General features: G+C 43.3%; 1 protein-coding gene across 4 annotated transcripts in view; it reads right to left on the bottom strand.

The window, feature by feature from the left end:
* The window catches only part of POU6F2 (POU class 6 homeobox 2), a 424,404-nt gene that overhangs the window by 130,991 nt on the left and 280,403 nt on the right, over nucleotides 1-13,010 (bottom strand). The window lies entirely within an intron of this gene.

Below are 13,010 nucleotides of genomic sequence, written 5' to 3'. Positions count from 1 at the left end.
GCAATACCAAAGAAACCAGGCGAGATTTCTCTGACATTCCTTCTAACACATTTAGGGTCAATTAACACGAAGGCTAAGTATTCATTAGCTTGTCCTAACAAGACCGCTTGCTCATCACCTCCTGGGTTCACTCTGAGTCCACAGTCTTAAGGAGATGGATGGGAAGGGATGGATTTGTACTTCTGGGGATTTATGCATTCATTTAATAAATATCTGAATGCCTACTATGTTCCAGGCACTGTTCTAGGGATAAAGAAATAGGCAAAACAGATAATAATTTGTGTCCTTGGAGAACTAATATTCTAGCTGAGGGGACAGATAAGAAACGAGATATTTCAACAGAGTAGAGTATGTTAGATGGTGATCATTGCTAAGGAGGAAAATCAAGTGGAGAAGAGAAAAAGGGGGTGTCAGGGGCATCAGCACTTTAGATAGGGCAATGAGAAAGGTGTCACCACAGAGGTGAGGGGACAAGGCATTCAGACGCATGGTGAGGAGCCCTCCAGGCACAGGGCATGGTGCTGGGCCAGCAGCGCGGTCAGTGTGCTTGGTGATCGGTCAGGAGGTGAGTGAGGCTGGGGTGCATGGGATGAGAGGGGAGGCAGTGGGGAACGGGGTTAGAAAGGAAAGCCAGGAAAAGCAGGAGGTGTGGGACCTCATAAACCATCATAAGAACGTTGGCTTTGACTCTGAGTGGAGTGGATTCTCCTCAACCCTTTTCTTTCCTATCAGAGGGTCCTCGGAGCTTCAGCTGTGGGCTGAGGCTCTGCTCTGATGCAGGGAGTGAGGAGGAGGAGAGAGGTCAGCGGGAAACGTGGACAGCCACTCAGTAATAAACCCCTGCTCTCCTTTCCTGAGATATTGTTAAAAATGGAGCATCAGGGAGACTCTTCCTGAAGCAAGATGTAGCCTGCTTCCCTGGAGGCTTCCCTCCTGGCTGTACCTCCCTTCAGGATGGAGTCTTTTTCACTGGGAACAAAGCAGGTCAACTCCAGGTGTCATTTCTCTGCTTCCTGCCTTCACTCTCCCTTCCCAAGCATCTCTCCTCCCTCCTCTCTTAGAAGATAGGAAAAGGAGGGGATGGAGGGGCCCCTGTCCACAGTAGGGTGGCGGGCTTACACTAGGGCCCCCTGTCTGTTTTTCTGTTTTGTCTTTCGTTCAGCCAAATCCATAATTTTTGTTTTGTTTTGTGGGGGGAGGTAATTAGGTTTATTTGTTTATTTACTTATTTTTTTAATGGAGGTTCTGGGGATTGAACCCAGGACCTCATGCATGCTAAGCACATGCTCTACCACTGAGCTGTATATATACTCTCCCTGGCAAATCCAAGCTTTTAACTCTAGGTGATCACAAATGGTCCTGCCTTCCTCCTGGCTGGAAGAACAAAACAAGTGTGCTGTACTCAAGTCATCGGACCGTATCCTTCAGCATCACCATGTATAAGCTAACAAGTGGTGATATTCTCTTAATTAAAAAGAGAATCGGTCCTGTTTTAAGGGAATGTCATCTTCATTTTGAGAATTAAGGCATTGACAGGTGCTTTTCATCAACTCTTGAGGATTTACATTTCCATCTCAAGGCTGGCTGTGGGAATGAGGGTCTTTTATGAATAAGTCTGTGCTTGTGCGTGACAATCTCCTTTGTGTTCCTGAGTCTGATGAAGCGACAACATAAATTGGCATTCACGTATCAACCAATAAGGACACTTATCCCTTCTGCACCTTATATATAAGGCTGCTATTTCCCTAGTGTGTTTAATATGTTGAAACTTACTTCAGCTACTTTTCAACCTTGGCAAGTTATTTTTCAAAAAAAAAAAAAAAAAAAAGATCCAGTGCCCAGATCTGAAAGGCTCCCCATCCTTTGCAAGAGTTTTCTTTTTCGTTTTCTTTTTTCTGCTCATTGTGAAACACTGTGAAGTATTGCCATGTACTCCGGATTGCCCTAGATTCAGGGAATTCAGAGTTAAGGCTCCAACAGTAACCTTAACATTGCCTTCTCGCAGGGTTACAGCCGCCTTTTGTTATGTGATCACATCGTCCAAAAGAGCTAAATTCTCCACCGCTTATCTGCTATTCCACCTGCAAACCCCTCTTTGAAGTCAGTGGGGGCTCTGGGCATGGGTAGGGGGCGGGGCAGACATACTACAGGAGAATTAGGTCCTGTGCATTCAAAACTACAAAATGACACATATATGTGCATTTCTTATCTGTGAGGAAAGGTTTAAAAGGCCACCGTTTAGCTCCTTGATGGTGCCTTCTGGAGGAGCTCTACGGAAAAAGGGGAGGGTGAGCGCTTCCATTTCTGCAGGTCACACTCCGTGTCATGCCGCCAACTCGTATGCAGTTGGATGAAAAGCTTCCATTGTACAGGAAAGGTAACCTTGTAAAAATGACGAGCGTAGGCTTTCTCGGTGTTTTATGCAATTAAAATGTTAACCTTGACATCATACGAGCCCTTCAGTTTTCTTTAACTGTCCTTCAGTCTGTGAATCTGAGGAAAATTTTTTAAAAAGCCAGCGTGGACTGTCTACAGCGGGACAGTCTCCTCCCTGCCTGCACTCTCTTTACGGAGAGCCACGGGGATGGGTGCCCCAGCTGTGGTCACGGTCACTGTTTGGCGTTTCCTTCATCATCATCATCACCATCATCATCATCATCATTCCCACATTCCTTCCAAGAACTTTTCTGTCTTGCCCTATCCTGCCTCCTCTGCTGTTCACCAGAGGGCCAGGGGAGGGCGCAACGAAGACCCTTCCATCCACCTTGTCCTCCCCGGTGTGGACACCAGCTTCTCACTACGGAGGGTCCAGGGTGGCTCCTGAGAGAAAACCCCTTGAACACTCTCCAAGTCCTGATTTTCTTGAAAGGCAGTGAGTCTTTTTTCAGTTCTCTGTTCTGTGCCTACTCCTGGCTCTTCGTTCTGACCTATAACCAGGAGGGCCTTGTTTTTACCTACAGAGGGAAAAACCAAACAGGATGTGGGTGACACGAAAGGGGGCCTTTTCATGGCTGCTTGCAAACAGCAGAGTCCTCTTAGAAAGACCTCATAAAGGTAGTGTGTGTATAGGTGTGTGTCTCAGCCACAGGACACAAGGGGAGAAGCTGTGCCATAGCTTCCAAACTGGCTCTCAAACCCTTGAGCTGAGGCAGGGAGGGTAGAGCTCAGGGGTAGAGCATGTGCTTAGCATGCATGAGGTCCTGGGTTCAATCCCCAGTACCTCCACTGAAGAAAAAAAAAATTAAATAAATAAACCTAATTACCTTCTCTCCCCCTCCCCCCTGCAAAAAACGAAAAACCTTGGGCTGAAAACTTGCAGCAACATGGATGAACCTAGAGATGATCAGACCAAGGGAAGTAAACCAGGCAGAGAAAGACAAATATCAAATGATATCACTTATACATGGAATCTAAATAATGATACAAGTGAACTCACAGACAGAAAACAAACTTGCAGTTACCAAAGGCGAAAGTGGGGGAGGGATAAATTAGGAGTTTCGGATAAGAGATAACACACCACTATATATAAAATAAGCAAAATCCTATTGTATAGCACAATGAACTATATTCAGGGTCTTGTAATAACCCATAATGAAAAAGAATCTGAAAAGGAATATATATGTATGTATAACTAAATCACTATGCTGTACACCTGAAACTAACACAACATTGTACATCAACTGTACTTCAATTAAAAAAATAGGGAGGGGAGAAATAGCTCAAGGGTAGAGCGCATGCTTAGCATACACGAGGGCCTGGGTTCAATCCCCAGTATCTCCATTGAAATAAAATAAAACAAATAAAACAACCAACCTTGAGCTGACATGATGAGGGGCGGACAGGGAAATAGTCAGATCCACTCCTATTGAGATATAACACAACTTTATATTCTTAATTTTATATACTTTCACTTAAAGAGAGCTTCAGGCTTTAAAACCCGAGAACTTCCCTTGAAGAAAGAATATTCTGATTTGTTAAATATTGACCTAGGAAAAAGATAGTTGCTTTTCGAAAGGCATGGCTAACTATCAATTATTTTAAATGTACAGCGATAACTGCAAAAAAAGAGTCTTCTGAGAGCTTTGTAGAATTCAAATCTGCACCTTTTGATCCATTATTTGGCGGGTCTCTTGGACGTCTGAACAGTCCAGTGCCCTCAGACATCTCATTCATGGTGGACTCCTTCTGAGCCTCTTCTAATGTATCTTCCAAAGTCCTGACCCCAAGTCAGAACTGGAAGGCTCTACTGTCCAAGCTGATTAAAAACAGTAGCAAAGAAGTCCAGGAACAATCGAAGTCCTAACTCTGATGGAAATGACCAATAAACTGGGCCTTCAGGCACAGGAAACAGAAACCATCAACTGCGGTTTGGACAGAAGTCCCTGATTCAAGCATTAACATAAAAAATGATGCCCCCTGCACACTGAGAATATACACAAATAGCTTGCCTCTCTATTTGGAAGAAAGACTGTAAGCTTTTGGGGTTCTGCAGAAAATTCTGAAATTCATGGCCAGTTTTGCAGAATTTAGTTAAGGATTTAGATTAGGTAGTGACCCCAAAAGTAACGCTGGAACCAAAAACCCCGAGGCACTGATTACAACGGATGCCAGAGTATAATAATACGTTCTAGAAAGAGGAATCGTACAGGAGAGTCTCAGTTGGCACCTTTGTAGTGATCTAGCGGGACCATGGGTTTAAGTCTCTCATACTTACTAACCGGCCCTGGCTATGTTACTTAACTTCTCTGGACCTCAGTTTCCTCTCCCATGATGCTAGCTTAACAACACCCACTGCAAGGATGTAAGGATGAATAAGCACAGTGCTGTGGGTGGAGTGTCCGGACCCTGGTCAACAAATGACAGCTGTGATTGCCTTTTCGGTTTGCACCACCACTGCTGCTCGAAGGCCAAAGTTCTTAGACTCATCCCTAACAGCAGCTTTTATAAGCATGACTTTGTTTTCAACGACGCTAATTCATTGGCTACTGACAGGCTGGCAGTTCTGGTTGATTTCATGGGTTGGGCTGTCTTGATTTGCAAACTTGGTTTGCATTCTGTTAGAAGCCCAGAAATTTTCAATATTGTTCGTGTGTCTAGGATTCCATGGACTGAACTTGCAAATATAATGTCTCTCTCTACAGTTAAGTAACTACTGACAAAAGGAAGAAGAAAGAAAGAAACAGTGAGGGTTATTCTTAAAGGAAAGGAAATTGAGTCATCTTCCAGGGTGGTTAAACGATTGACTATTCTATTCTAACAATGAAAATGGTCTATCGACACTTTCTGGGAGTAAATTTAGCTCATCTCTTTTACACATATTTAGTGGGAAACATGTACATGACAATTCAAGGTATCACGCATCAGGACATCCTTAGCACATTGAAGAACACCAGCAAAGTCCTGTTTACCATCTTACATTTTCCTGGAGGTATAATACTGCCAATTTGAGCCAGTCTTTCCCCTTTGGGTTGTACTTGTGTATTCTCACTGGAATTGCACAGCTTGGAAAAGCCTTTACAGGAGTCCCCACATGTAAATATGATGCCAGAAAGCCTTCTCAGAATTCTACCCTGAGGACTGTAACTACGAATAAAAGCCACCAACCCTACCTACATATCTGTCTAAACATCCCGATTGCAGCATGAGCACTGGTGACCAACCCATTTACACTGGTCCCATGTTAATACACCCCAAAGACGTTAGGGTGCTGCTCTGATTTCTGCTCCTGTGAAGAGTTGTGAGAAAGGCACTTTTAAGTCATACACATTTGTAGTTGAACACACTTTGGAAAACAACTAGACAGGCATCTGTTGTCGATGACAGAGTAAGAAATGCAAAATTAGTGACGTCATTATTACTAATTGTACGCCTTTGGGCAAGTTACTCGATTTCGTGAAGCATTAGCTTCTTCAAGAGTAAAATGGAGGAAAAATATCTTCTTAATTAAAATTACTGTGAAGATGAAATGAAGCAAAGTATGTAAAGACCTTATCTCAGCACTAAATGTTCAACAACAATAATAATAATTATTATTTTGTCCTGTAAGACTCATACTGACTTTCGGAATCAAACATGCTAACTTGTGGATTTGTACATTACACATAGTTGAAGACAGATTTCTTTTTTAATATTTTTTAAAAATTGAAGTAGAGTTGATTTACAAAGTTGTGTTAGTTTCTGGTGTACAACATAGTGATTCAGATGTATGTATACACACATATACACACATATATATTCTTTTTCAGTATAGGTTACTACAAGCTGTTGAATGTAGTTCCCTGTGCTATACAGTAGGACCTTGTTGTTTATTCTGTACATAGTAGTTTGTATTTGCCAATTCCAAGCTCCTAATTTAAGGAAAGATTTCTTTAAAGAAAAAAAAAAAAGATAGGCTATGAACTTGGCTGGGCAAGGATTGGCCTGAAGGTATAAATCTTGCCTCTTTTAACTTTCTTTACTTAACCGAAAGACTTTCAACTCAGTGATGGTCTGTATGATTCCACTTTCTAGAATTTATTGTCACACTCTGGCATCCACAGTAATTACTGTCTCAGGGATTTTGGCCCTAGGCTCACATTTGGGGTCCCTACCTAATCTAAGTGTCTGGCTGAGTTCCAGGAACACTGTCCAGGAGTTTAGAATTTCCTGTAGAATACCCCAAACCTGGGGATTCCTTCCCAAAAGAACGGATTACCATTTGTGTCCATCTTCAGCTGGCAGGGAGCATCAGATCTATGGTCATCTTTGGAAGGGGATCTCTGTCTAAACCTGAGGTGATGGTTTCCATTTCTTATGCCAGGGGACCCTGTTTATTGGCTGTTTCTGTTGGGATTGGGATGAAGATTGTGCCTTGATTTCTTTGCTCTTGTCTTTAATCGGCTTTATTTTACTGAAACTCCAGGCTCTAATTTGGGATGAGAAGTTGGGGAAATCATATGGTACATGTACTTCTTGTATAAAGACCAGTGAAAAGAGGTTTAGCAGGAGTTAGTCATGGTCAAAAGACTGAGGTAATTGGATTGTTCCTAAGTCCAAGAGACCCCACAAATGTTCGTTCAAGAGATGTTAACTTGAATTCTCTAAAGCTCTCCAAAGACCGTATCTATAGTTTGTATATTTTCTCTTTTGGGTCCTTGCCCATTTTTTCCTGTAATACATTCATCCTTTTATTATTGATTTATAAAATCTTTACATTTTAAAAGTACTTCCTTCTGTCATATATGTCACGATTATTTTTTTCCTCAGGCTGTCATTTATTTTTTCATTTTGGGTTTTTTTTAAATATAAAGATCACCTACATTATTATATATCAAATCTTTGAAGATTTTCCTTAATGGATTTTTTTCCCCTTTGCTTTTATTTTTAGGAATGCCTAATCCCATTTGTGATAAGATAAATATCACTGAAAGCTGTTTGAGCAAAGGGGTGACATTATCAGGACTGTGGTTTAGTGAAATAGTCTGACAACATATTTGGGATAGTTTGAAGTGGATTGAACGGTAAGAGGGGGCAGGTGTTCAGTTTAACAATTTTGGGAAGAAATAATAAAGGTCTGAATTAGGTCCTCCATGAATTATATTTCCTAACCACGTTTTTTTCTCTAAGAAGAATTAATGAGATTATTTCTTAGGACTTATGTGCATTCCTGTCTCCCTCCCTCCTTTCCTTTTCTGCAAACATACAGATGGCACGGTCATTCCGAAACCTGCAGCTTGACGGGGCCTGGCCATGGCTTGGTGTGCTGTGTACATCGTTGTCTAGGACAAAGTTGGTACCAACGCTTTGCTTCCACGTTTACTGAAGGAAGGGAAGTCAGTCTAAGTGAGACAGGAGGGAAGAGGTCAGGGCACAACCATTGAAAGAATGACACAGCAATTGAGGATAGGACACACATTGGTTAGAACCAACTTGGCCCAAGATGGCAGAAGAGTTGACTCCCAGTAGACCTTGAGCCTCACTCAGTATAGGCTCACTGTGATCCGTTAGCGTGCTACATGACACACCCACAGGTGGCATGACGGTTCCCAGGCTGGCCATAAAAGGCCAAAAAGTAGGCAGGGGCCCAATTCCTGGAAATCCCTGCCCCTTTCTCAAAACAGTTTGGAATAATCTTTCCATTTGGTAGCATATGAAATTACCCAGCCCACAAAAACTAGCACCCCCATACCCTGGGGCCGCCTCTCTTGGCTTCTGCGATGGCCCACACTCTGTCTATGGAGTGTGTGTCTCCCTGAATAAATCCACTTTCTCTTTACTATTGCTGGCTCTTGAACTTTTTCCTGAGTAAGCCCAGAACCTATATTCTCCAGCAGCATCAGCTCCAGGCTGTCACCCACCCAATCCAGCCCACGGGGCCAACTCCTCTTGCATCTTCCAGCGGTCAACGGGAATGAGAATACTGGGAAAAGATAAAGGATAAAAACCATCATATTCTGAGAATGTGAGCTATTTCTACACATCCACATAAGATACCCAAGCAGAGGAATGAAAACATAAAGCCGTATCAGTAGTAAAGGCAGTCACCGTGTTACAACAACAGTTGCCTTTTCAAACTCATTGGCAAGACCAGCAGTTCCGCCAGTGTGGTCCTCCATCCAGCAGCATCGGCATCACTTAGGAACTTGTTGGAAACGCAGATTCTCAGGCTACACCCTAGACCACCTGATAGAAAACTCTGGGAGGAGCCCAGCCATCTGTTTGTATTTTATTTTTTTCTTTGATTGAGTTATAGTCAGTTTACAATGTTGTGTCAATCAGCAATCTGTTTTTAACAGGTGATTCTGCTCTATGTTCAAGTTTGAGAACCACTGGACTAGATTAGCCCTCAGGTCTAGATCTCTGACAGTCACGCATCACTCAATAAACATCAAATGCCTACTGCGTGTTCATTTCTGCAAGCACTCATTACGCTTCTCCTGTAACCAGCCATATGATGGGTGCTCAAGCTACAAAGAAGGAAAAGATGCAGGTGCATATGTCACAAAAAACATAATTTGGATTTTACTATCAATTTCCTGGCTCTCACTGAGTGTTTCTTTCAAGTCCAGACAACTAGTATGTATCAAAATTCTCTAAGTTTTGTGCTGTGCTAGTCATGGTAGAGGTTCCTAAAGAAGGAACAGACATAACCCCTGTCCTCCAGGAACTTCGAATTTCAGTGGGACCAACTGAACACGCAGGAAAGAAGTGAGGTCAAGATAAGGTGTGGGTTAAATACTCAGTTCAAGAGTATAAACTTGGAATACTTAGAGTTTCTCCTTTTCCTCTGTACTAATCTTCAAATGATTGTTTTACCCAAGGTTTTGGCTTTGGAAAAAATCCATAAGAGGGAATAAATACCGCCCCTAGAAGCCTGTATTTTTGGTATTGGGTCTGTCTGTCTTGATCTTTATTCTTGGTGGGGGTCAGACCTCCCCTATGGTCCTTTATCCCCCTTTTTGGTGAGTTCTTCAGTCACTAGTTCAAAGCTTATTCGAACAAAACTTGCCTTATAACTGCTGAATTTTGCATAGGAGAATGGAGTGTGAAATTGAGAAAATGTGTTAATTTCCAAGAGAGGAAAGAGGATGGTTTCTGGAAACTGTCCACTGGAGAAACTGACTTTATTCTCATGCAAAACTCACAGCTGATGTATTAAATAAGTGATTTGTAACTGCTTAAAAGGGGCAGTGTTGACACCCAAAAGCTGGCGCACATTAACCGTGGACAAATTAAATGGAAGAATTCTTTGCTTTTCCCCTCCAAAAAACTTAGCTTTGTGGATTTGGAGGAAGCTGTAGACAAATTACTATTATTATTTGGATTTAGGCAGAAGAGTCCACAGAGTCTCTCACATGTCTATGTGAATAAGTTGGGAAAATGTAGGCTATGTGTCTTCATAAATTTCATAAACCACAGAGCAAGCAAACCCAGAGGACTTTTTAATGGGTTAGTGTCAACCCAGATACAGTTCTCTGATGCACTGCCTCAAAGATCTGTCCTTGGCCCTTTCCTGTTAAACACTTCCTTTTTTTCTTTCTTTTTCTGTTTTTTCTTTTTTTAAATTGAGGTATAGTCGATTTACAATGTTGGGTTAATTTCTGGTGTACAGCAGAGTGATTCAGTCATACATATACATATATACGTTCCTTTTCATATTTTTCATTATTGGCCATTACAAGGGATCGAATATGGTTCCCTGTGCTACACAGAAGGACCTTGTTGTTCTGTTTAACATTTTCTTTAGTGACTAGAATAAGGGATAGAGATGACTGCCAAGGCAACGACTGGCAGAATGAGAGTCCAAAAAGTTCATGACAGGTTGGAACGATGAAACAGACCTAACAAAATAAAATATCACGAAGGTAAGTTAACGATCTATGTGACAGTTTAAAATACACACAACAGACACACAGGCATGCGCGCGCGCACACACACACACACACACACACACACACACAGATGCCTCTGCGGAAGTGCTCCAGAGGGGGGCGCCCACGGGTAACGGCGGCACACATTAAAAAGCCTTCCAGGTCCTGGATGACAATGAGCAGCAACGTGCAACAGACTGATGTGGCTGATCAAAGCTGATGTGATGGATCAAAGGACAGAGCTTGGAACAAAAGCCGTGAAATTCCCTACACACAAGGGCCGGTAGATCCCACTGGGGAGTGTTGTGTTCAGTTCTAGGTGCTGTGACTTTTCAAGGGGCATTGAGAAGAATTCCATCCTTTTGTGATGATGCTGGAAGACCCTGAAATAAACAAAATGGAAACTTCTAGAAATGTGTCCATTCTAATTTCCTAGCATGGCCAAGAGAAGGGGTAGAAAAACTAACTAAATAACAATGAAAAACACTTTTGATCTTCTAGATAGACCTTTTCCACCCTAGAGGACTGAAAGGTAAAATTCTTGAGAATAAAAAGGGCAAAATTACGCAACAGCATTTCGTCAAGATACCAATTCTCCCTGTAACGTTAAAGGTAGCCTTCCCAGGAACATGACTCTTCAAAAGACTGAGTGGTAGACTTCCCAGAAAGAAGGCTGTCTTCCGGAACAGTGGGCTGAACTGTGTCTCCCCCTAAATTCATATGTTGAAGTCCTCAGAATGTGACTGTATCAGAGATACAGTCTTTAAAGAGGACACTCAGTTAAAATGAACTCATTACGTGGGCCCTGATCCAAAATGACTGGCGTCCTTAGGAGAAGAGGAAGGTTGGATATGGACACAGAAAAGACCATGTGAAGTCACAGGAAGAAGACGGCCGGCTACAAGCAAGGAGAGAGGCCCGGGACAGATCCTTTCCCAAAGGCTCTTAGAAAGAACCGACCTTGCTGACACCTTGATCTTGAACTTCCAGCCTCCAGAGCTGTGAGAAAATATATTTCCCTTGTGTAAGCCACTCGGTCTGTGGTTCTGTGTTCCTGCAGCCTGAGCAGACCGACACAGGGGTTCAGGGAGGGCTGAAGATGGTGGCTGTCCTCTGGTTCTGGTGTTTGTCACCTGCCATGGGGACCCTCCCCCAAGCACGTACCATTGCTCCTGTGGCTCTCAGAGCCTTGAAACACATTCCTAAGGTCCCTCTCCCAGCCTTCTGTTCCCTCCCTGGTCTTCAGGGAGCCCTGGCATGCCCCCTGTTATTTCGGACATCTCCCTTCTACACTTCCCTGAATTCTGGCCTCCACTTTATTTCTGGTTGTTTGTTCCAAGGCTTGGTTGAGTTATGTAGGAGTGTTACACTTCTGCAAAATCAAATTTATTCATCTTTTTTCCTGCAGCTTTTAGGGAAGGACATACTTTTCTACACTGGGTTTGAGGGTTTCGTGGGTGACGGAAGGGCATCTGCTAAGGGGAACGTTCAGGGTCACAGGTCTTCCTTGTCTGGTTGGCCTCGGGAGGGAAGCAAGTGCTCCGGCCCTCCAGGCAGAAGTCGGGGAGCCTCTCTGGGACTGCTGGGAAAGGCAGGCAGGAGGCTGCGACGGAGCGTTGCCTGCTCACTGGGGAATAACAGAGCCAAAAGCATGGCCTGAAGGAAGCTGCCCAGGGCAGACGCCTGCGTGCTAGTTAATCAAGTCAAGCTCCACACCTTCTCCCGGGCTGCAAATTCTCCCGAGCCTTTCCTGCCTGGGGGACCCTGACATCCGCAAAGGCCCTTTGGAGTCGAATGAGGACCCACGTGCAGAGACAGCACGGATGCCCACGAGCTGGGGGCCTCTCAGCATTGTGTAGGTTTTGAGCAAATACTCCTTCAATCCAGTGTCTTTAATTCTCACAATTTCTAGATTTCAACCTTCAATTATGAATGATGCCTGGACCACATTTGAAACAAATTCCAGCTCCTCATTACCTATTTACTAGTAGTTTTCTGTCGGGCAGGGAGGGTGATTTTCATGGCCCGCTGTGAAATTGACACATTTCTAGCTGCTTTTGTTTTGTTTATTTTCAGTGTCTTTCAGAAGTACCAGTGCTGTGGGCACAATTCAGGGAAGGGGGTTTATTAATTATTTGGGCTCCCTCTCTAAGTGAACCCACACAGATCTCTATGAGATGGATGAAACACACAGCAGGAGCCAAAGGAGTCCACCGAAAAGATTGCCTGTTTATTCAAAAAAGATGAAAAGACATATGTGAAGTAAGCGATGAAAAATAAAACTGCAAGTATCTGACAGGCCAGACGTAGAAAGTAGGTGAGGGGTAGTTTAATTTGACCCCACTGGATCCCAGCCTGCACCGCCAGGGACGTGTCACAAAGAGGGCGGCCCCAGCGTGCAGCAGTTTTGTAGCCAGGACACCTACTTTTATTTCAGAGTGCAACTCAGAGCGGGGAATAACATATGCCACAATGGTCTCCCCAGTGAATTCAGGCTATGATAATATATGTTAAAGTGATGGGTTTTGGGACCCCCTCCTTTCTGGTTCTGGGAACAGTCAAGCTAAGCGATTGATCTGAGGCAGGTCCCTATACTTAACCAACTTTTTTTTTTATGATAATGGTGTGGCCCATGTCATCACTTGCTACATGTGAGTTTCA

The sequence above is a fragment of the Vicugna pacos genome, chromosome 7, assembly GCF_048564905.1.
Source record: "Vicugna pacos chromosome 7, VicPac4, whole genome shotgun sequence".
Lineage (NCBI taxonomy): Eukaryota > Metazoa > Chordata > Mammalia > Artiodactyla > Camelidae > Vicugna > Vicugna pacos.
Note: the sequence above shows the minus strand (reverse complement) of the source record. Positions and strands in the feature narration are given on the sequence as shown.